Source organism: Somniosus microcephalus, chromosome 13 (assembly GCF_052327205.1).
Source record: "Somniosus microcephalus isolate GS21.2 chromosome 13, FLI_Smic_1.0, whole genome shotgun sequence".
NCBI classification, from domain to species: Eukaryota; Metazoa; Chordata; class Chondrichthyes; order Squaliformes; family Somniosidae; genus Somniosus; species Somniosus microcephalus.
In genome coordinates, this window is record NC_140999.1 from 66994751 (window position 1) to 67015879 (window position 21129).

Here is a 21129-nt window from a genome sequence, read left to right on the forward strand (position 1 = left end):
CTCAACATCCGGTCCAGGGCACTACCGGGGCATTGCACGCTCGTCTGATGTCACGATCAGCGGGCGCAGGAGATTGTGGCGGGAGTGTTGAGCGCTGCTGCAAAATCTGGTCAATTTTGCGAGTGGCATAAAAATCACCGTGCCCGGGCGCTAGTTGCTTTCTTAGGGCGCTAACGGGAAGCGCAAAGCAACGGACTTCCCCCCACCCCCAGTCCTTCGGTCAACATTGAGCTGCTAAAATACATTCAAATTCACAACTTCTAGATTCAGCTTCCAGGCTATGGTTCTCACCCTCCTCCCCATGTAGAACAGGAGCCAGAGGGCAGACTAAAAAATGGGCATCAGTGAGCTCCACATGCCTGTTATTTTCTACTATCACACTTGCCCTTAAGGCAAAGGAGACATCTATCCTTCATACACTCAACTGGCAAGGTGGCTGGCTGTAATGTGGTTGGGATTGAGGTGATAATCATAGCAGCTGAAGCCGTAGACAGTTCTGCCATGTAGGCAGTGGGAGAGACATTGCCACCATCACCTATGTCCATGCCAGCCATGGCCCCCACTGCAGGGCACTGCTTCACTGTGACCAGCCAGTCATTGGTGTTGGGTCTAATGGGATCAGTGAAGTTGTGGCTCAGTTCTTGCCATCAATCCCCAACCCAGTCCAAAGAGAAATACTGTTCCACTAAAGGTCTGCTAGACCTACAGGCAGGAGCCTGAGCATCTGTAGAAAAAGGTCTTCAAATGTTCGCTTGAGGTGGCATGCCAAACAATTAGCACACTATGCATATAATAGCACTCAGCCTGCAGCCCATCATAGGCACATGGCAAACAGACAGCTGCAGGGAAGGAGGGAGCAGGGGAGAAATGGGAAAGGAGAAAGTAAGTACTACCCTTGTAGACAAGATAGGTGAAGCTTCTCAGAGGCACCACTGCAGCAGCCTTGATGGTGTCAGACACCACAATCTTGTGCCACGCTCCTGCTATTGCATAGAAAAAACCATGTTACCCACAAATTCTTTCCCAGGATCTAACAGTCAATCCAAAGTCTAATGCTCAAAAGAACAACGAAAAATAGGTTAGAAGATAGAAGGGGGGCAGGGTGGGTGGGTGGCATAATCTCCATCAACTGAACGAGGCACAACGTGTGCTGGATTAGATAAATTTACCATGTCTGACAGTAAAGCTTCACTCAGTGTCCACTTTGTCCCTCCAGTCAACAATGGGATTTTATTTTAACTCTACCAGTGTAACTAGGACTTACTACTAGCCATTTCATGGTTCACATCAACACCCAAAAGGCCCATTTCTGTCCATCTGGTTTATTTGTTCAGGTCTACAGTTCAATCTCACTACATTGGGAAGAGACAGCTCTTGGTTTCTTCATCCTGTACACTGCAGCCATCACCACCAACAGGGACAGAGCCACCACCATGAAGCCAATGGCTGCTCCACGCAGAAACCAAGAAGGAGACCCAGCAGCATCTATTGGGAGACACAAGATGTTATATTTGGAAGGGTTCACAGTGGCCTATTGAAGAGCCTCCACTTACCATTCTCTTCAAGCAGCTTCTTAGACAGATGACTCTCACCTTCCAGGAATATTATGGGACCAGGAGCACTCACCAATGTTCCCTCATGGTCATCTGTACTCCTGCATCTCTCTATTGGGAAATGAGACATTGTTAGCAGACATTTTGACCTGACCCACTTTCCAACCTGGTCACCCATGTATCATCTCCAAGGAGAAAGAAAAATCCTGACAAGACACTGGAGATCACACATTACCTGCTATATAGCCAGAGACCAACCCACGTTACACCATCTGCACTTCCAATTCAATGTTTGCAATGATGCGCAAAAAGCTAAACACTACCTAGACTGAAACTAATAGGGGGGGCGGGGGAAGGGGAGTTCAGTTGAAGGTGATTTTAGAAAGTCAGAGAAAGGAGGCAATAGTGCAGGGTAGCAATAGGGAAAATGATAACCAGAGTGTGACAGGAGACAGAGCGTACAAACATAAGCATGCACCAGCAAATAGTTTCAGAGTGGGTAAAAGAAAAAATTTAAAGCTCTTTATCTGAATGCACGCAGCATTCGTAACAAGATAGATGAGTTAACGGCAAAAATAGAAACAAATGGGCATGATCTGATAGCCATTACCGATGGTTGTAAGGTGACCAAGGGAGGGAACTGAATTTTATGGGGTATTTGACATTTCGGAAGGATAGGCAGAAAGGAAAAGGAGGTGGGGTAGCTCTGTTAATAAAGGATGAGATCGGTGCAGTGGTGAGAAATGATATTGGCTCAGAAGAGCAGGATATAGAAATCAGTTTGGGTGGAGATAAGAAATAGTACAGGAAAGAAGTCACCGGTGGGAGTAGTCTGTAGGTCCCCCCGCAGTAGCTACACTGTAGGAGAGTGTATAAATCAAGAAATAATAGGGGCTTGTAAGTAAGGTACTGTGATAATCATGGGTGATTTTAATCTTCATATAGATTGGACGAATCAAATTGGCAAGGGTAGCCTTGAAGAAGAGTTCAAAGATTGTATTCGGGATGGTTTCTGAGAACAATACGTTGTGGAACCAACTAGAGAGAAGGCTATTTTAGATCTGGTAATGTATAATGAGACAGGATTAATTAATGATCTCATAGTAAAGGATGCTCTAGGGAACAGTGATCATAGCATGATAGAAGTTTCAGGGTGAGAAACTTGGTTCTGAAACTAGTCCTAAGCTTAAATAAAGGCAATTTAAAAAGGTATGAAGATAGAGTTGGCTAAAGTAGACTGGGAAAATAGATTAAAGAGTAAGACAGTAGATAAGCAGTGGCAGACATTTAAGGAGATATTTCATAACTCTCAAAAGGTTTATTCCAGTGAGAGAAAGATTGAGAAGGATGAACCACCTGTGGCTAACTAAGGAAGTTAAGGATGGTATCTAATTGAATGAAAAGGCATACAATGTTGTGAAGCTTAGTGGTAGGCCAGAGGATTGGGAAATTTTTAGAAACCAGTAATGGATGACCAACAAAAAAAAGGGAAAAGATAGATTATGAGTGTAAACTAGCAAAAAATATTTTAAAAGATAGCAAGAGCTTCTACAGGTACATAAAAGGGAAGAGTAACTAAAGTGAACATTGGTCCCTTAGAGGTTGTGGCTGGGGAATTAATAATGGGAAACAGGAAAATGGCAGAGACTTTGAACAAATATTTCGTATCGGTCTTCACAGTAAGAAGACACTAGAAGCATCCCAATAATAATTGATAATCAAGGGGCTACAGGGAGGAAGGAACTTAAAACAATGACTATCACTAGAGAAAAAGTACTAGGCAAACTAATGGGACTAAAGGCTGACAAGTCCCCTGGACCTTGTGGCCTGCATCCTAGGGTCTAAAAGAAGTGGCTGCAGAGATAGTGGATTCATTGGTTGTAATCTACCAAAATTCCCTGGATTCTGGAGAGATTCCAGCAGATTGGAAAACCGCAAATCTAACACCCCTATTCAAGAAAGGAGGGAGGCAAAAAGCAGGAAACCATAGGCCAGTTAGCCTAACATCAGTCATTGGGAAAATGCTGGAATCCATTATTAAGTAATAGCAGGACATTTAGAAAATCATAATAAAACCATGTCGACTCTGCTTAATTGTATGAAAGGGAAATCATGTTTGACAAATTTTATATAGAGTTCATTGAGGATGCAACGAGCAGGGTGGATAAAGGGGAACCAGTAGATGTAGTGTATTTGGATTTTCAGAACAAATTCGATAAGGTGCCACATAAAAGGTTACTGCACAAGAGAAGAGCTCACAGGGTTGGGGGTAATATATTAGCATGGATAGAAGATTGGCTAACTAATAGAAAACAAAGTCAGGATATGGGTAACTTTCCAGTTGGCAAATTGTAATTAGTGGGGTGCCACAGGGATCAGTGCTGGGGCCTCAACTATTTATAATCTATATTAATGACTTGGATGAAGGGACAGTGTAATGTAGCCAAATTTGCTAATGGTGCAAAGAAAAGTGGGAAAGCAAATTGTGAGGAGGACACAGTCTGCAAAGTGTATGGATAGGTAAATTAAGTGGGCAAAAATTTGGCAGCTGGAGTATAATGTGGGGTAATGTGACGTTATCCACCAGTAGGAAAAATAAAAAAGCAAATTATTTTTTAAACTGGAGAGAGACTAGATAATGATGCAGTACAGAGGGATCTGGGGGTCCTTGTACATGAAGCAAAGTTAGCATGCAGGTACAGCAAGTAATTAGGAAGGAAAATGGAATGTTGGCCTTTATTGTTGCAACTGTATAGGGCGCTGGTGACACCACACCTGGTATACTGCATGCAGTTTTGCTCTCCTTATTGAAGGATATATTTGCATTGGAGGCAGTTCAGAGAAGGCTCACTAGATTAGTTCCTGAGATGAAGGGGTTGTCAATGAAGCAGGGTTGAGCCTATACTCACTGGAATTTAGAAGAATGAGGTGATCTTATTGATACATAAGATTCTGAGGGGGCTCGAGTGTAGATACAGGGAGAATGTTTCCCCTTATGGGGGAATCTAGAACTAGGGGGCACAGCTTCAGGATAAGGGGTCGCCCATTTAAAATGAAGATGGAGGAATTTCTTCTCAAATGGTCGTGAATCTTTGGAATTCTCTACCCCAGAGTGCTGTGGAGGCGGAGTCCTTGAATATATCCAAGGCGGATGTAGTGATCAATAACATGTCATTCTATAGTGGACACTAGGTGGAGCCGTAGAGCTGTGTAGATCTGTATATAGCTGTATGTATAAGACTACACTACCCAGCTGTATATATATATTAAGACTACATTACCCATGAGGCACTAGGCTACCCACAAGGCAGCAGTCAAGATGGAAGCCTCTACAGATACTGTACCTAGTCCACATGTGCTTAATAAAAGTGTCTAGCAAAAGCTAGCTGTGTTCATAATAAGAATGTCTATTTATTAATGAACATAAGATGGTACCAGGATGGTGAAGATCTGCTGAAAATTGTGAAAAGCGACATGGAGAATTTGAAGGCACCAGAGCGCTTGAAACTCACAGGAAAAATTGACTACAATTGGCAGACTTTTAAACAACAATTCGAACTCTACATTGCAGCCATCGGATTCGGTACGAAGCCAGACGCAAGGAAGATAGTGTTGCTGCTTACGGTTGCAGGCCCACAGGCGATAGAGGAATGGTGTCATGTGACGATATCAAAAAAGATACAGAAAATGTGCAGCCCTCAGAAATGGACAATGCTGAACATAAAGTCAATGCAGTAAAAGTGGACAAATGGATGATCCCACTGCAGGTAAATGGAGCATTAGTTACCTTGAAACTAGACACTGGGGCAAAAGCAAACTTAATCAGTATGAGTGACATGAACAATATGAAAGAAAAGCTCAAAATACAGAAAAAGTCAGTACTACTGAAGGACTATAATGGACAGAAAATAGATAGCTTAGGTGTATGCAGACTTAAAGTGACAGTCAAAGACAAAGTGCATCATCTCATGTTTTCTGTTGTGGCTGAAAGATTTGATTCGATACTAGGTGACAAAGCTTGTGAAGACTTAGAACTGGTCAAGAGAGTCTACCGTATAAACTCTGCCATAAGCAGACCAGATGACTCAGGTGATGAAGCAGAGAGCCCATCAAGGATGAAAAGGCCAAAGGGTATCCATGTCTTCAAAAAGCCTAGTTTCTCCAAGAAGAGAGAGAAAGACTTTAAGGTCAAAGAGAAGCCAAAGGAAGAAAAGCATAAAGAGGAAAAACACAAGGGCCTAGAAATTCAGTTGCTTGCGCCAGCTGTTAGCGCCTTAAGAGAAGTGAATTTCGGGCGCTATGCGTGTAGCGTCCGGGCGCAGCGCGATCTGCGCCTCGCCCCAAATTAAGTAGACATTTAGCGCCGGCGCAAAGTTTAGCGCGCGCTCACCTGCGCGTGCAGAAAATGACATCATATCCTCGTGCAACGCCCTTTGCGCGCCCCGATCCAGAACTTCAGTGGGACCGCCCCATTGTGCGGCCGGCGGCCCGCACGCTTGTTTAGTGGAACGCAACAGAGCCGACGCGGGCCCCGGGGAGCGTAAATTAAAGGGCATTTACCCTGCACTATAAAGGGCAGGCATTTTGCAGCAAACACTCTTGTGCAACGGATTTCTGGAGAGAGACCAAGGAAGACAGCTTTCTGGTTTGGGCCAACATTAGCTCAGGTGTTTTTGGCTTCAGGCCAGAGCGTTGCAAGTGGCCTCTTGGATATTTGACTGTTTGCCAGCATATTATGGGGGCTGCATGGGGTGCCAACGCTGAGTTTCAGCGTCATGTCCGTAGGGCTCGCAGACGCGGTGTGAGAGGGGCAGCCCTGGCTAGACGCAGAGGGGGCAACAGGCGTCGGCAACATAGGCCTTACCCAGTCAGGGCATACCGCCAGCAGTGCACCTACCTCAACATGAGTGGCGCGCGATGTGTAAAAAGGCTGAGATTCCGAAAGGAGGTGGTTGGAGAGATCTGCCATCTGCTTTGCAGAGATCTGCGTCCAAAGCTCAGGAGCAGGACGTCTCTGTCGGTGGAGGCGAAGGTGACGGTGGCCTTGAACTTCTATGCCACCGGCTCCTTCCAATCCGCTGCTGGGGACATTGCTAACATATCCCAGTTCGCCGTGCATTGCTGCATCCGCCAGGTGACCGATGCCCTTTTCAGAAGGAGACGCCAATTCATCTCCTTCCCCATGGCCCTGGAGAGGCAGCATCAGCATGCACTGGGATTTGCAAGATTCGCGGCCTTCCCCTTGGTGCAGGGCGCCATTGACTGTACGCATGTGGCTTTGCGGGCACCTGTGGAGCATGCTGAGGATTACCGCAACCGGAAGGGCTACCATTCCCTCAATGTGCAGCTGGTGTGTGACCACATGCAGTGCATCCTAGCTGTCAATGCCCGCTTTCCAGGCAGCAGCCACGATGCCTTTATCCTGTGGCAGACAACTGTGCGTGACATGTTTGAGGCACAGCCTCCCCCAAGAGGATGGCTTCTCGGGGACAAAGGCTATCCTTTGTGTACCTGGCTCATGACCCCGCTCCGCGCGCCCAGGACCCCTGCTGAAGAGGCATACAACGAGAGTCATCAAGCGAGCAGGAACATAATCGAGCAAACAATTGGCGTCCTCAAGCAGCGGTTCCACTGCCTGGATCGTTCCGGCGGATCTCTGCAGTATTCCCCGGACCGAGTGTCCCAATTCGTCGTTGTTTGCTGCATGCTGCACAACCTGGCTCTCCGCAGGACTCAGGCACTGCCACCTCACGTTGGACCACCACCTCAGGAGGAGGAGCAGGAGGAGCATGAGGAGGAGGAGCAGTGTGGTGTATGTAACCGTTCCACCTTTAAGAGAACTATTTTAAGAGATGCACTACTTTATCTTGGCTGCTGTATACTGTAATACCGGTGGTGACCACACCGGTATATAAGTGCTGTGTAATGATTTATTGGGCAGTTCAGCCTGATCTCCGACTAGTAAAGACCTGTTGAATTTACTCTTGTGGTCTGTGTGCAGTGATTCTTATCAACCATAACTAGAACACACAGACTTAACAGTGGCGATGATGACGATCTTACCCTACGGCAGAGACATATCCAAGGCAGTTTAACGGGCGTCGAGAAGAGGCATCCGCCCTCATCATCCTGCTGAGAAAAGACTCGGGTCTGAAGAGCAAGGAAGAATCCTGACACGAAGCCTTCCATCAGCAACAGGCAGTGATCATCCCTTCTATCATGGTGGTGGATTGCGAGGATGCCTAAGCGTGGTAACATCAACGGTTTTGATCCTGATGTTGAAGATTGGGCCACGTATGTAGAACGCATAGAGATTTATTGTAAGGCAAATAAAATATCAGATGAAGATAAAGCACTAACCTTACTAAACTCAATGGGTGCGAAGACATACGGGCTATTGAAGCATCTTCTATCACCAGCTAAACCGGCGGATCAGGCTTTCGCTAATATTGTTGCTGTCCTGAGAAATCATTTGAACCCCACACCGCTGATGTTAGCGGAACGATTTAAATTTTATGCGAGAACGCAACTGAAAGAGGAAAGCAACGCGGAGTATTTAATTGAACTGCGTAAGCTAGCGAAATACTGTCAGTTTGGGGAAAGACTGACAGAGGCACTGAGAGACAAATTCGTGTGTGGATTGTCGAAAGAAGGAACACAAAAGCGGCTGCTTGAAGAGAATGACCTTACACTTGATAAGGCTGTCACTATTGCAGCATCGCACAAAGCCGCAGCGAGAGGCACTGCGGAAATGCAGCTGAAGGCAGCGGTACTCAGCGTAGATCAAATGGCTTTGGGTACAGCGAAATGTTATCGTTGTGGAAAGACAACACACGATCAGAACCAATGCTGGTTTAAAAATCAGGAATGTAGAAAATGTGGCAAGCTTGGTCACATAGCTAAAGTATGCCGGTCAGGAAAGAAGACCAGCAACAAAAAGTCACCGCAGGAAAAGTGCAGAAAGGTACATAAGGTGGCTGAGAAGAGTTCGGATGAACAGAATTCGGATTCAGACTCCAACAGCAAGGAACTGGGTAGTCTGAGAATTCACAATGTGAGTAAGGAAGCTGACCTACAAACTATCTGGGTCACACTTCAGATAGCAGGAGTCCAAGTGAAGATGGAATTGGACACCGGATCGGCGTTGACGGTCATGAATAAGCAAGATTACAAAAGGTTATTCACACATATTCCCCTACGGGATACGGAGATAGTATTGCAGACATACACGGGGCAAAGAGTATACCCCATCGGAAAGATAAAAGTCAAGGTGGTACACAAGGGCAAAGAACACCAAGAAATGGACTTATATGTACTACCTGAGGGAGGTCCACCACTTCTGGGACGGGAGTGGATCAGGAAAATAAATATGGACTGGCACTCCCTAAAAGCAATAACGGTAGATTCCGGAAAAAAAGATGTCAAACCTGAACGATTGTCCAGAATATTGGATGAGGGCATATGCAGCAGTGACAGTGACAAAGCAGAGAGTGAGAACTCAGTGAAGACAATCAGCTCAGACTCTGGAACTGATGATGGTAAGACCAGCCCATGTGCAAAAGACAAGTCTAAAATGGACTTGCAGACTAATGATGGAAAAACGAAGGAGTGCATAAATGCTTCAGAAGAGAACAAAGTATCAGAACAGAATTCCACTGAACAACAACAACATAGTTTGACAGAGAATTCTGAGTCTGTCCAGTCTACATACATGCACATTTCTGAGGGCACTGCTGATTCAAAGAATGAAAAAGAATTGCTAACCAGAAATGAAAAGGAAAGTAAATCTGATAAACAAGTCACTCTGGTCCCGGATTCATTAACTCTCAATGGAGCAGTAGATTCTACCAATAGAAAGTCAAAGAGAAATTCTGATTCGGGTAGCATATCTGCATCCGATAGCGTTGACTTGAACATTTCCCTTTCAGGTGATCTCTCTTTAAACAAGGAAAGTGGCTCTCTATCAATACGGGGTAATCAAGCATACAACAAAACTCTGAAACGAACTAGAAAATTTGTTGTCGATGGAGTGGAAGTGAGTGTCACTACTTCAAAGATTATTGGTGAGGATGAGAAGAAAGCTGAGGAAATGCGATTCCTAAGGCGGCAGGAGCTGCGAGAGTTGCGGTTGCTTCAGAAGGAGGAACTCCGGGCTCGAACTCAACTCAATTTCAAACTACAACAGCAATTAGAACAAATGATTCGCCGTTTTGAGCAAGAGATGAATGCAAAGAAAAAGTTCTTTGACACAGAGTTGGAGAATCTGGAAAGACAGCAGAAGCAGCTGATTGAGAAAATGGAACAGGAACACACAAACCGTCTGCGCGATGAGGCCAAACGAATCAAAGCTGAGCAAGAAAGGGAATATGTCAAATTCATCGATCAGTTGAAAGCTAAGAAGAAAGAGTACCCTTTTGTGAGCAGTGTCAGCAGTAATAAGCCACTCAGGGAATTGGTGGCAGAGGCAAAAGCTGAAGTGATGGAGGAAATAGAAGACAACAGAGAGGAAGCAGAAGATGATGACTCATCTGAACCATTATCACCCCTACCAGGTCACGCACGTGGTCCCTCCGAACTGAGCCAAATCAGTCTGGAAGCAAAAAAACTTCCCAAGGTACTCGAGCCTTTAGAAGTCAACAATGCTGGTTCTGAAGTTACGAAAGTTCAAGCTGTTAAGTCCAGTGAAGGACTATTAGATGAGTCACCCCAGCAACGAGAACGAGAGACCCCTGAAAGGCGTTATCCGTCTCGGATCAGGAGGCCTCCTCAGAGACTGAATCTGTGAACTGTTTTTACATGAAGTTGTGTATATATGTTATTATGTTATGTTAATGGGGAATATATACTGTTAAGCTAAAAAGGGAGGATTGTGGTGTATGTAACCGTTCCACCTTTAAGAGAACTATTTTAAGAGATGCACTACTTTATCTTGGCTGCTGTATACTGTAATACTGGTGGTGACCACACCGGTATATAAGTGCTGTGTAATGATTTATTGGGCAGTTCAGCCTGACCTCCGACTAGTAAAGACCTGTTGAATTTACTCTTGTGGTCTGTGTGCAGTGATTCTTATCAACCATAACTAGAACACACAGACTTAACAAGCAGGAGGAGGAGGAGTACCATCCCAGGAGGGAGCGAGAAAGTCCAAGGGCCGTCCGTCGGTGGCTTATTGAACGTCACTTCTAAGCCCCCTGTCAGGGAATGCCTTGTGGCCATGAAGGAACATGAACGCAGCCGCTCCGCAAGCCCTCAGCCGGCGAAGGCAACAAACACTTACAGCAACAAACATGGACACTCTCTGAATAAAGAGAAATCTTTATTTTAGACCAATGAAACCCCTTCCCACATGAAACCCAGAAACATTCAACGGCCCCAAAAAACAGTACATCAAATGACTCACTCCCACAACCTGGGGAGGAATAACTGAACATTTGTTCAAAAATGGCCTTCATCCTCGGCCTTAACCCAAAAAACATCCCCAGAAACAAAACAACCATCCCCAAAAGAAACATAGGCATTGCCATATAAAATAACACTTGGCCACACCGTTTACTTATTGGGCCGCGAGGGCGAGACCTTGTCGAGCCTTTTGGGGCCCCTGCCCGGCCTGCTGCTCCTCCGCAAGCTCTGCCCAGTGGCTGCTGCGAGGCTGGGGAAAGGCTCCTGAGGGTTAGATGTCCTTCCGGCTGATGCCCTTGGGGGGCGGCCTAGACGGGGTTTGCCCCTCGAGGGGCCGGCTGGTGATTGGCGCAGCTGTGCCTGGCCAACATCATTCGCAGCCGCTTGCTGTTGAGGCACCACTGGGGGAGTGGCGGTGACGGCTGGAGGAATGTGTGCAATCTGGCGGATGGTCAGCCCTGGCTGGTGATGTGGCACTCTGCCACTCGCCCGGGCCCGCACTGCAGCATGCGCACCAATCTGCCGAAGGGCAGCCCGCTGTGCTGCTGCAGCGCGGCGGGTATCCAGGTGATGCCTGGCTGACGCAGCGCATGTGGCAGCAGTCAGTGCCCCTGTTGCCCTGGTCTGCGACCGCAACAGAGCAGCCACTGTCTGGACGGCATCACTGATCAGCCGGCCACTCGCGGCATGTGAGGCCCCGAACTCGCGCACACTACTAGCCAGGGACTCGATGGCCTCAGGCATCCGTGCCACTACCCCCATCAGCTTGGTGTGCCGGCGATCTGAATCCTGGGCCATTTGATCGAGGTGGTGCGCCTCCTCTGAGTTGAACGTGGCCGGACTGGAGTCCGGACTCTCCGGCTGGGGAGCAGGGGGCAGAGCTGGCCGACCCTTGCCACGTTGCCGCCGGCGACTGGGCCCAGCAACTGCACTCCCCTCCGATCCTTCCTCCCTCTGGGGGGAAGGCCGCGGACCAACCGCAGCCCTCCTGGGTTGCTGGACGCCACTGGTCCCAGCAGCTCCACTCCCCTCCGACACTTCCTCCAGGCTCTCCTCCAGGGAAGACGTGTCCACTACTTCGGCATCTGCAGCCGCACCTGACTGCTGCCCTGATGGTCCGCCTTCCTGTTCCTCCTCCTCTTCCTCCTCGGAGGGGCTGTCACTGGCAGCTTCAGGGAGCTCCTCGTCACCAGCTGAAAGCAGGAAGGCACAAGAGTAGCTTTAGAGTGAGGAGAGGGCGTCAGCGAGGGAGGCATGACTGGTGGCATTCAGCGCATTGGTTGGACAATGGCAAAGGAGGTAGATCGGATGCGCAAGTGCGACGAGAGAGGTCCAAACGGTGATGTCCATACCATTGTGGCCCAGAAGAGGGTCGGCATCTCCACAGGCGACGGGCCCAATCACCCGGGGTCCCAGGAGGCGACTCACGCGCTCCTCCAGGGGAGTGAGCTCCTGGATCTGGGGGCGGCCTCCCCCGGTCTGCTACTGGTGCCTTCGGTTGTTGGCAAGATTTGCCTGCAAGAGAAAGGACGGCCTGTAAGTACGGTGTGTAACCCTGATGTGGTGTGCACTGCCTCCCATGGTGGAATAGCTTGGCCAGTGTGTAGCCCTGATGTGGTGTGCGCTGCCTCCCATGGTGGAATAGCTTGGCCAGTGTGTAGCCCTGATGTGGTGTGCGCTGCCTCCCATGGTGGAATAGCTTGGCCAGTGTGTAGCCCTGATGTGGTGTGCACTGCCTCCCATGGTGTAAAGTGCAGAATGTGCAATTGATGTTCATGACTGTCCCATAGCTGCTGGCTGAGGGCTGGCCATTAGGGCTTTCAGGTCCCTTTGCCCATCATGTCAGGTGTACATGCAAGGATGAGGAGGAGACTGGAAAGGGTACTCACCCTGACAATCCTGGTCAGGTCATTAAACTTCTTCCGGCATTGGACATTGTCCCTGGGGGCATCGCCGGTGGCTGACACCCAGCGGGCGACCTCCCTCCAGGCTTTCCTATAGACGCTGGTGGGAGGCTTCCTGCCAGTGTCCGGGAACAAGATGTGCTGTCTCTTCTCCAAGGCCCTCACCATCACCTTCAAGTCATGGGCTGAGAAGCGCAGGGCACGCTCACGGGCCTTCTGTACCATTGCCATGGCTCCTTCTGATCACCAGCAGTGTTCAGGTCTAGCTGGAAGGCTGCAGTGTGCAGGCCGTTGCAGCAGAGCAAGTCGACCCTTCCCCCTTTAAGAGCTGGCCGGCGCCACGGTGTCTGCTGTCAATCAAGAAATGACTGCACCTGCGCTGCGCCCGGCCTCGGCGCTATCCCTCAGCACCGCCGGCTTAGCGCCTAAAGATAGGCGTGCATCGCCAGTTTTAGTGCTCAAGCAACCTCTTAGGGTGAAGCTACTGAATATCGGCGACGTGCCATCGACTTTGCGCCGGGCGCAAACTTTAGCGCCCACCCGACTTTACCGCCCCAAAAGTGGCTATACTGAATTTCTAGGCCATGGAGAAAAAGTCCAAAGATATAACCGCAGCAGATGTTGTTAAGCAGTGGAAAGAGAAAAAGAAAAAGAAGAAGCCTGCAGCAGAGCAGGAAGCAGTTCCGGTGGATACTCCTTCTTCCCTCAGGCCAATCTTTGGTGTTCCATTAGCCGAGGCTGCTGAGAGGACTATGCTGTATGATGGGATCCAGCTGCCAGCAGTTTTTCGAGAGTGCATTGACTACATTGAGAGTTATGGCATGAAGAGTGAAGGAAACACTGAAACCCTCTCCAAGCAAAGATCACAAGGAGACCTCGATCTATACAAGAGCAGATTGATGACAATGCCGCAACTGCATCTTGTCATTCACCGCCAGAACAATCTCATGAAGACACATCAGACTTACCCGTGTTGAGAAGACCCACACGTGAAGTAAAAAAGCCTGATAGACTTAATCTTTGAGTACAATGTAAAGCTTTGAAAATGTGTTGGCTGTTTTGAAAATGTTTATGTTTATAGAGCACTAACAAAAGTGTTACTGATATTATCTTTATTGTTTTCTTGAAAGTTGATTGATATTGATTTTGTTAAACCTCAAAGAAAGGGGGATATAATGATCAATAACATGTCATTCTATAGTGGACACTAGGTGGAGCCGTAGAGCTGTGTAGAGCTGTATATAGCTGTATGTATAAGACTACACTACCCAGCTGTATATATATTAAGACTACATTACACATGAGGCACTAGGCTACCCACAAGGCAGCAATCAAGATGGAAGCCTCTACAGATACTGTACCTAGTCCACATGTGCTCAATAAAAGTGTCTAGCAAAAGCTAACTGTGTTCATAATAAGAATGTCTATTTATTAATGAACATAAGAGTGGAGATATACATATTTGAGCTACAGAGTCATTGAGGGTTATGGGGAGCGTGGCGTTGAGTCCAAGATCAGATCAGCCATGATTTTATTGAATGGCAGAGCAGGCTCGAGGGGCTGAATGGCCAGCTCCTGCTCCCATTTCTTATGTTCTGACAGGATTGCAGTCAGGCCCTGGAGATTCTTGTTAAGAGTTGTGGCTCCTATTTATAGACAAGGGTCCTTCCCGTTGAGAGCAGGTTTGTTTTTGGGAGGGAGAGAGTGATAAACCCCCAGTTACAGGGAACCAACCAGATATTACTGTAAGACAAGCAAATTAGTTAGCTTTGACTAGAAATAAACTCTAGAGCAGAAGGAAATCCCATGTTCAGCAAGAGATTAAATCAAGGACTCACGTAGGCCACATTTGGATGTACAGTCATCCTGAGCAGAGGGGGAGCAAATCTAAGCACTGCAGTGCAAGTAAACCTAGAAGGGAAAGGAGTTTAGAGTGAGTTTCATGTAGACAGGTGAACCAGGCTGTTATACAAGGAGCCAGTAAAGGGTTTCATTGGCTCAGACTCCTGTTTGGTTACCTGTCCAGTGAGCGGCTGGGCAGAATCTCCAACCAGGAAAACAAAAGTCTTCACTTCAAACCACTTGTGATGGGTTGGGAACTGCAGGCTGGAAAACACATCCACCGGGTGTAGGAGGGTCTGGTAGTCATCACCCTCATAGGGGCACCTGCAACAGGAGGGTCAGTCAGTGGGAGCACCTGCAACAGGAGGGTCAGTCAGTGGGAGCACCTGCAACAGAAGGGTCAGTCAGTGGGAGCAGAACATTTTTTTGATCCAATAAAGAAAAGGGATTTTAGTTTCTCATTGGTGGCAAGGGTTAGAGTTCAATACATTACTTCGATGAGAAAGTAGCCATCTAAACCCATGCCTGGGCTACAATGGACCAATTACTTCACCCCATTACTCTAAAGCTGGGGTCACATTCAGCTTTCTTAGTGCAAAAGTAACTGTTGCATGGAACAATACAGAAATACTGATTGCGAAGAGGTTCAGGGCCAATGCAGAGAAACATAGCTAAAGCCAACAAGGTACTGGATTGTATTCATAGAACTATTCAGTACAAATCAAAGGACACCATTCTGTCACTTTGCACAGCATTGTTTAGACTGCATCTAGAGTACTACACCCTCATGGCGATAGCAGTCTTGGAAAAAACTCAGAAACAATGAGAATGATTCCTAGCTACAAGAAAATTAGCTGCGCAGACACATTGGGGGAGAAATTCGGTTGGTAGCGCCACCGATTAGTGTCTAAAGAGGCCAAGAAGTGGGGCAATAGCCAATTTCCAGCCAGGCGCAGGGAGCATAGCGCCTTGCCCCATATTGAGCATGCATTTAGCGCCAGCGCAAAATCTTAGCGCCCGCTCACAGGCGCAGGCAGATTATGACATCATTTGAGTGTGCAACGCCTTTTGGGTGCCCCGGACCGGAAATTCAGTGGCGCCCCCCTCCATAGCGCCTGGCGCTAATAGTGACAGCTTAAATGGAGCCTTACCCAATCGCTCTCGGCCTGGGGGGGCATTATTTAAAGGGCACTGGTGTGGTTTAAAAGTGACAGCCTTTTTGGCTCACAACTTCTTCGAGAGCTACAGAGAGTTGCTGGGCTGCACACTGTAGGGGTTTTGCAAAATTCCCCTGTTTTTCTCTGAAGATTGAAAATATTGGTGCGCATCGTGGACGAAGAATTGGGTGCTGTGACTTGTCTGCAATGTTTTAAAATGTGCCTAGAACCGCAAAAGAATGCTCTGAGATGGAAAGAATGTGGACAACACGGGAGTCGAGGAGCTCTGTGGAAAATATTCACACACCTTAAGACAGTACTTTGATTAATAAGATTGTTCCCTGGAGTTTGGGCAATCACAAAAGGTTTCAAAATGGCAGAGAAAGCATGGCAAAAGGACAAAGAAGCAGCTCGAGTTGTCTGTGTGAAAAAGTGGGAGGATACAGTGGCAGTCAAAGACCTGCCAATCAAAGGGAGGTTCCCTTCAGAAGCACTTGAAGTTGCTTATTGACATAAGAGATTAGCCCACTTGAGACCAACCGCAGGACAATCGATTGAAACTGCTTCTGTTTACACAGCAATTCAAAGCACTCACAGTCAATGAGGCACATTGAAACTGTGGAACAGATTTTGATATGCAACAGTTTAAGCATTGAATGGGTTTGAATCACCCATCATTCTGGACAATAGGGCAGTTGCATTCCCATTTGTTTTAGCCCAGGTGAGCTCCGGATGTGGGCGGGAACATTTCGGCCCCACAGTGCAGACACATTAACCCATTCCAACCACTTTGAATCAACCAATCACAGCGTTTCACTTTGGGCGTGAATTTTGCAGACAGACTTTTCCAGGTATAAAAATAGCTCCTGAGAAGCTATCTCTCTCTTAGCTCTTACTTCGCTGGACCACAGGTGAGCAGGGTTTCTGACTCCTCAGCAAAGCAACCTAGTAAGGAGTTGGGGGATGGTAATTAAGGGGATATTGCTAAGATTGTTTAATCAACATTGTAGCCACTTACCCCTCGTTTTTGCCATCTGCCTTCCTTCATTTAAGCAATTTTACTGTAATTTACTGTGTTCATGTGGTATAGTTTAATATTTGATTATAGTTTCTTTTAGGTAATAAAGCTTGATTATCTTTCATCCAGACCATTTGTCCATTTTAATATCATTAATTATAAGCCCTTCAGTCAGAACTGGAAGGTGGGGTAGCGATTCGAAACCGCTGTTTGAAAATTGGTTTATTGGAATTTGGTTTACAGTGTAGCAGCAGGCTGCCTGACCAGGTGAATTACCGTAAACCAGGTAAAAGATTGGAATTGGTCAGAGTGCAGGCAAAGGCTGAAAGACCAGGGAAATGACCTTAAATCAGTTAAAAGATGCCCCCTTACAAAATGGCGACCGTGACAGGACTGCAGGCCATTTTTGATTTGATAAGTGGTCTCGATCTGGAGATAGCATCAGTTATTGCTTTTCTTGTTTTTAGCCTGTGGACAGTCCTGCGGAAAGTAGTGGCAGTGTGTAAGCTGACCTATTATAGTATAGGTGGCCAGGTTAAAGAGGCCAAGAATCAGGAGTCCCAGTTTGAGAAGTGCCAGGTGGGGGTAGAACGCCTCATAAGAGAGGTGAATGAGGCCAGAGCTAGTGGTATGAGGGTGCGGGAAGAAAATGCACGCCTCACACTAGAGTTCACGAAATGCCAGGCATTTATAGAGTGCCTTGTGCAGGGAATCACTGAGGCCAGAGATAGCGAGACGAGACTGCGGGAAGAGTATGTCCACCTCATGTCAGAGGTTACAGAGCAGGAGGAAAGGGTTAGGGAAGTAAAGGCAGCCTAAAAGCTGGCCTGCGCCCAAAGGTTTAGTGAAGCAGATCATGGCCCCTGTAGGGCAGAGATAGAAAGCCTTAACATGGCTTTAAAAGCAGCAAAGGGGACGATTTGTGTGATCAGCCTAAAGGCAGGTCAGCTGGATTTTACTGGCAGCCCAAATCAAACCGCCCCAGAGGCAACACCCAGGGAAAGGCTGGCTAGGGAATTAGAGATCCCAAGACAGCAGCCCACAGCTCCAGATTTTGAGGAGCTCTGGCAGCAAGGAAGGGTGGACAATGGGGTGGTAGGAGGATGCCAGCAGGTCCCGCTAGGCAGGTGGGGACCAGGACCAGTGTACCCCCTCCGACAACGGAGGTATGGTCCGCCCGTGAACAATAATGACCCAGGGGCTGTTCAAAATACCTACCTGGTCCCCTATGAATCCCCACAGCTCAGAGGCATGTGAACCATATTCCCATGCTCTCTGAAAAGGGAGACCCCTCAATGCACTTCCAACAAATAGACCAGGCAGCCGGCGTTAATGGCTGTGATGATGAAGAGAAAGCCAGAATGTTGCTTTTCTCTGTGGATAGCAAGCTCTATCAGACCCTTTCGGATGAGGCCAAGAGCGGGCAGAAGGGTTTTGAGGACCTGAAGGAGGAAATACTGGAAGCTATGGGTGCGAACAACAGCAATCCGTTCGATCGCATAGGGAGAACCCTGCAGAAGGAAGGGGAGACACACAGGCATTTGCAGACAGGCTGTGGCCGGTCTACAATCGTGCCTGGGCAGTGGGACAAGATAGGGCATGACTGAACCAGCGACAACAGACCCAATGGCTTCGTTGCCTGGTATCCAATTGCCTGCCCCAAATAAAGGTAAAAGCTGATACCTGGTTTGAGTCCCGAGACTCCCTAGCTACCGAAGAGACTGTAATCCGGCAGCTCACTGTAGCATTTAGGAACGGGAGGAATAGTGAGAGACCCCAGCAAAAGGGTAAAGTCCACGAGGTTAAACCTGGGGCTCAGTATAAGAAAGAGTGGCACCAGGAGGGGAACAGTCCCTCCCAGGCTAGGTTAAATTGCTATGGGTGTGGGAAAGATGGTCACTGGAGAAAAGACTGTAAGAATCCCTGGAAGGATAGCAAGGGAAAGAATCCCACAGCCCCAGTCCAAAGGGCAGAGACAGGAATTTCCCTCGCCTCAGTCGAGTCGCTACTGGAGCTAATGCGGTCTCCCCTTCCTTGCTGCCAGAGCTCCTCAAAACCTGGAGCTGTGGGCTGCTGTCTTGGGATCTCTAGCCATCAGTGGTGCTGCAGCCCCCTCGTCCACCTCGGCCTCCCCACAATGACTGGCTGGTATGCTGGCCAAGGAGAGTGCACGTGCAGGCACTTTCTGGGACCCATATGGGTCCGGGCCAGTGGCAGTGATTACAGGCAGGGATGGGACACAGAGAAATTCAGAAAAATTGTATGAGTCAAGTTCAAGTTCACACCCTGTAAAGACAGGCACTGTGGCTTGTTTCCAGGGAAAAGTTATCCAGCCCACAAATTGGGACACTTCCCTACCCCAGTGGGACCCTAGTTTTGCCCAAAGTTTAAATTTGAAAAGGTTATGTGGCTTAGAAATGGAGAAACAGCAGCCTGGGATCAGAAATCAGCAGGCTGCTGCCCATCCATTCACAGAAGATCGCTCGGAGACTGCCCGCGCATGCGCAGTCACTGGTCTGGAGACAGGAATCCCCCAGTCTTCTGAACAGCAGGTTCGCGCAGGCGCAGTTGCGTAACTCAGGGGAGAAGTTTCCCAAGACCAGGTTTGCGCAGGTGCGGTTCCTCAGCCGGTACCCCCAGCAGATCCTTTTCAGTTTTCCCGCACAGGCACAGTCGTGCACCTGAGGGGTGAGTTTTGCCAAAAGGAGGGCCGCGCAGGCGCAGCTGCATGGCTGAGGGAAGAGGTTCCCCAGCACCGGGTTCGTGCAGGCGCATTCGCGGGCCCGGAACCCCCAGCGGCTCTTGCTCACGGCGAGGCCGAACGCGTAGGCGCAGTCTGCCATTTAAAGATCCCTGCTGCTCAGTTTTTACACGCAGGCGCACAGGCCTGCTTGGAAGAACCAGCGGTTCTCCCAACCCTTTTTAAAGTAACCGAACGCACAGGCGCAGTTGCCTGCGGGACCCCAGCGGCTCTTTCTAAGTTATCCCGCGTGAATATAGCATGCTTTTAAGGTGTATTTTAAGTTTTGTTGATATAACTAGTTTTAAGTTTAAGTTTAAAGTGTTTAAGTTTACAAGTGTGCCAAATGTTTGTATTTTGGTCCGAGGTCGAGGGGCCCGACCATATCTCCACCTAAGGCAGCAGGTCAGTGAGACCTGGCTGCATATCCTTTTAAGTTTTGCAGGAGATTGGACCAAGAAGCAGCCCTGTTCGTCCAGCCCGAGCTGGGCATCGAATGAAGATATGGATACAGGATGTTGGGGATCACCTCGTCACTGGACGAATCCAGAGGGAAACCCCGCAGCGACCTTCGGGAGAAACCGGACAGGGTCTGGAGGAACTTGCCTACTCCTCCTACACAGAAGAGATGGCCCCAGCTGGGTGGGGCACGGCCCCCAACCCAGCACTATCCTGACTGAATTTCACTTGCGGGAGACCTCGCTGTTGAGGAGTCATGGTGGGGAAGCACGGGCGCCTTGTTAGATAGGACGCGTTCCCCGGGAGTGGGTGGTGATGGCCCGGGAAAGGTTGTAAAAGGGAGGGGGAGGCCCAAGAGTTGCGTGGGTGCATTCAGGGGAGGGAGGAACTCACCGGGGGGCCCACGGGCAAAGAGGGTAAGTGTGGCTGGGAAGGATGAGTGGGTGACCGGATCTGGGATCCATGTTGGGTGATTCTCCTTCCCACTTGCCGCCCACCGGGCCCAGCTGGAGAGTAGTGAGTGACGAGAATACATTGACGACATGTGGTGGGTGCCGATTCTCGACACAACTTCCAGGGGGGAGCTGGACTGGTCTCTGGCCAGAAGCAGAGATCACATTGCATCATATAGAAGGCAAGTGTCTAAGCAGGGTTTCTGACTCCTCAGCAAAGCAACCTAGTAAGGAGTTGGGGGATGGTAATTAAGGGGATATTGCTAAGAATGTTTAATCAATATTGTAGCCACTTACCCCTTGTTTTTGCCATCTGCCTTCCTCCATTTAAGCAATTTTACTGTAATTTACTGTGTTTGTGTGGTATAGTTTAATATTTGATTATAGTTTCTTTTAGTTAATAAAGCTTGATTTTCTTTCATCCAGACCATTTGTCCGTTTTAATATCATTAATTATAAGCCATTCAGTCAGAACTGGAAGGTGGGGTAGCGATTCGAAACCGCTGTTTGAAAATTGGTTTATTGGAATTTGGTTTACAGTGTAGCAGCAGGTTGCCTGACCAGGTGAATTACCGTAAACCAGGTAAAAGATTGGAATTGGT

General features: G+C 48.2%; 1 pseudogene; it reads right to left on the minus strand.

The window, feature by feature from the left end:
- Window positions 1-1327: 1327 nt before the first annotated feature.
- LOC147108398 (zona pellucida sperm-binding protein 4-like) overlaps window positions 1328-21129 on the minus strand; it is a 41658-nt pseudogene continuing 21856 nt past the window's right edge.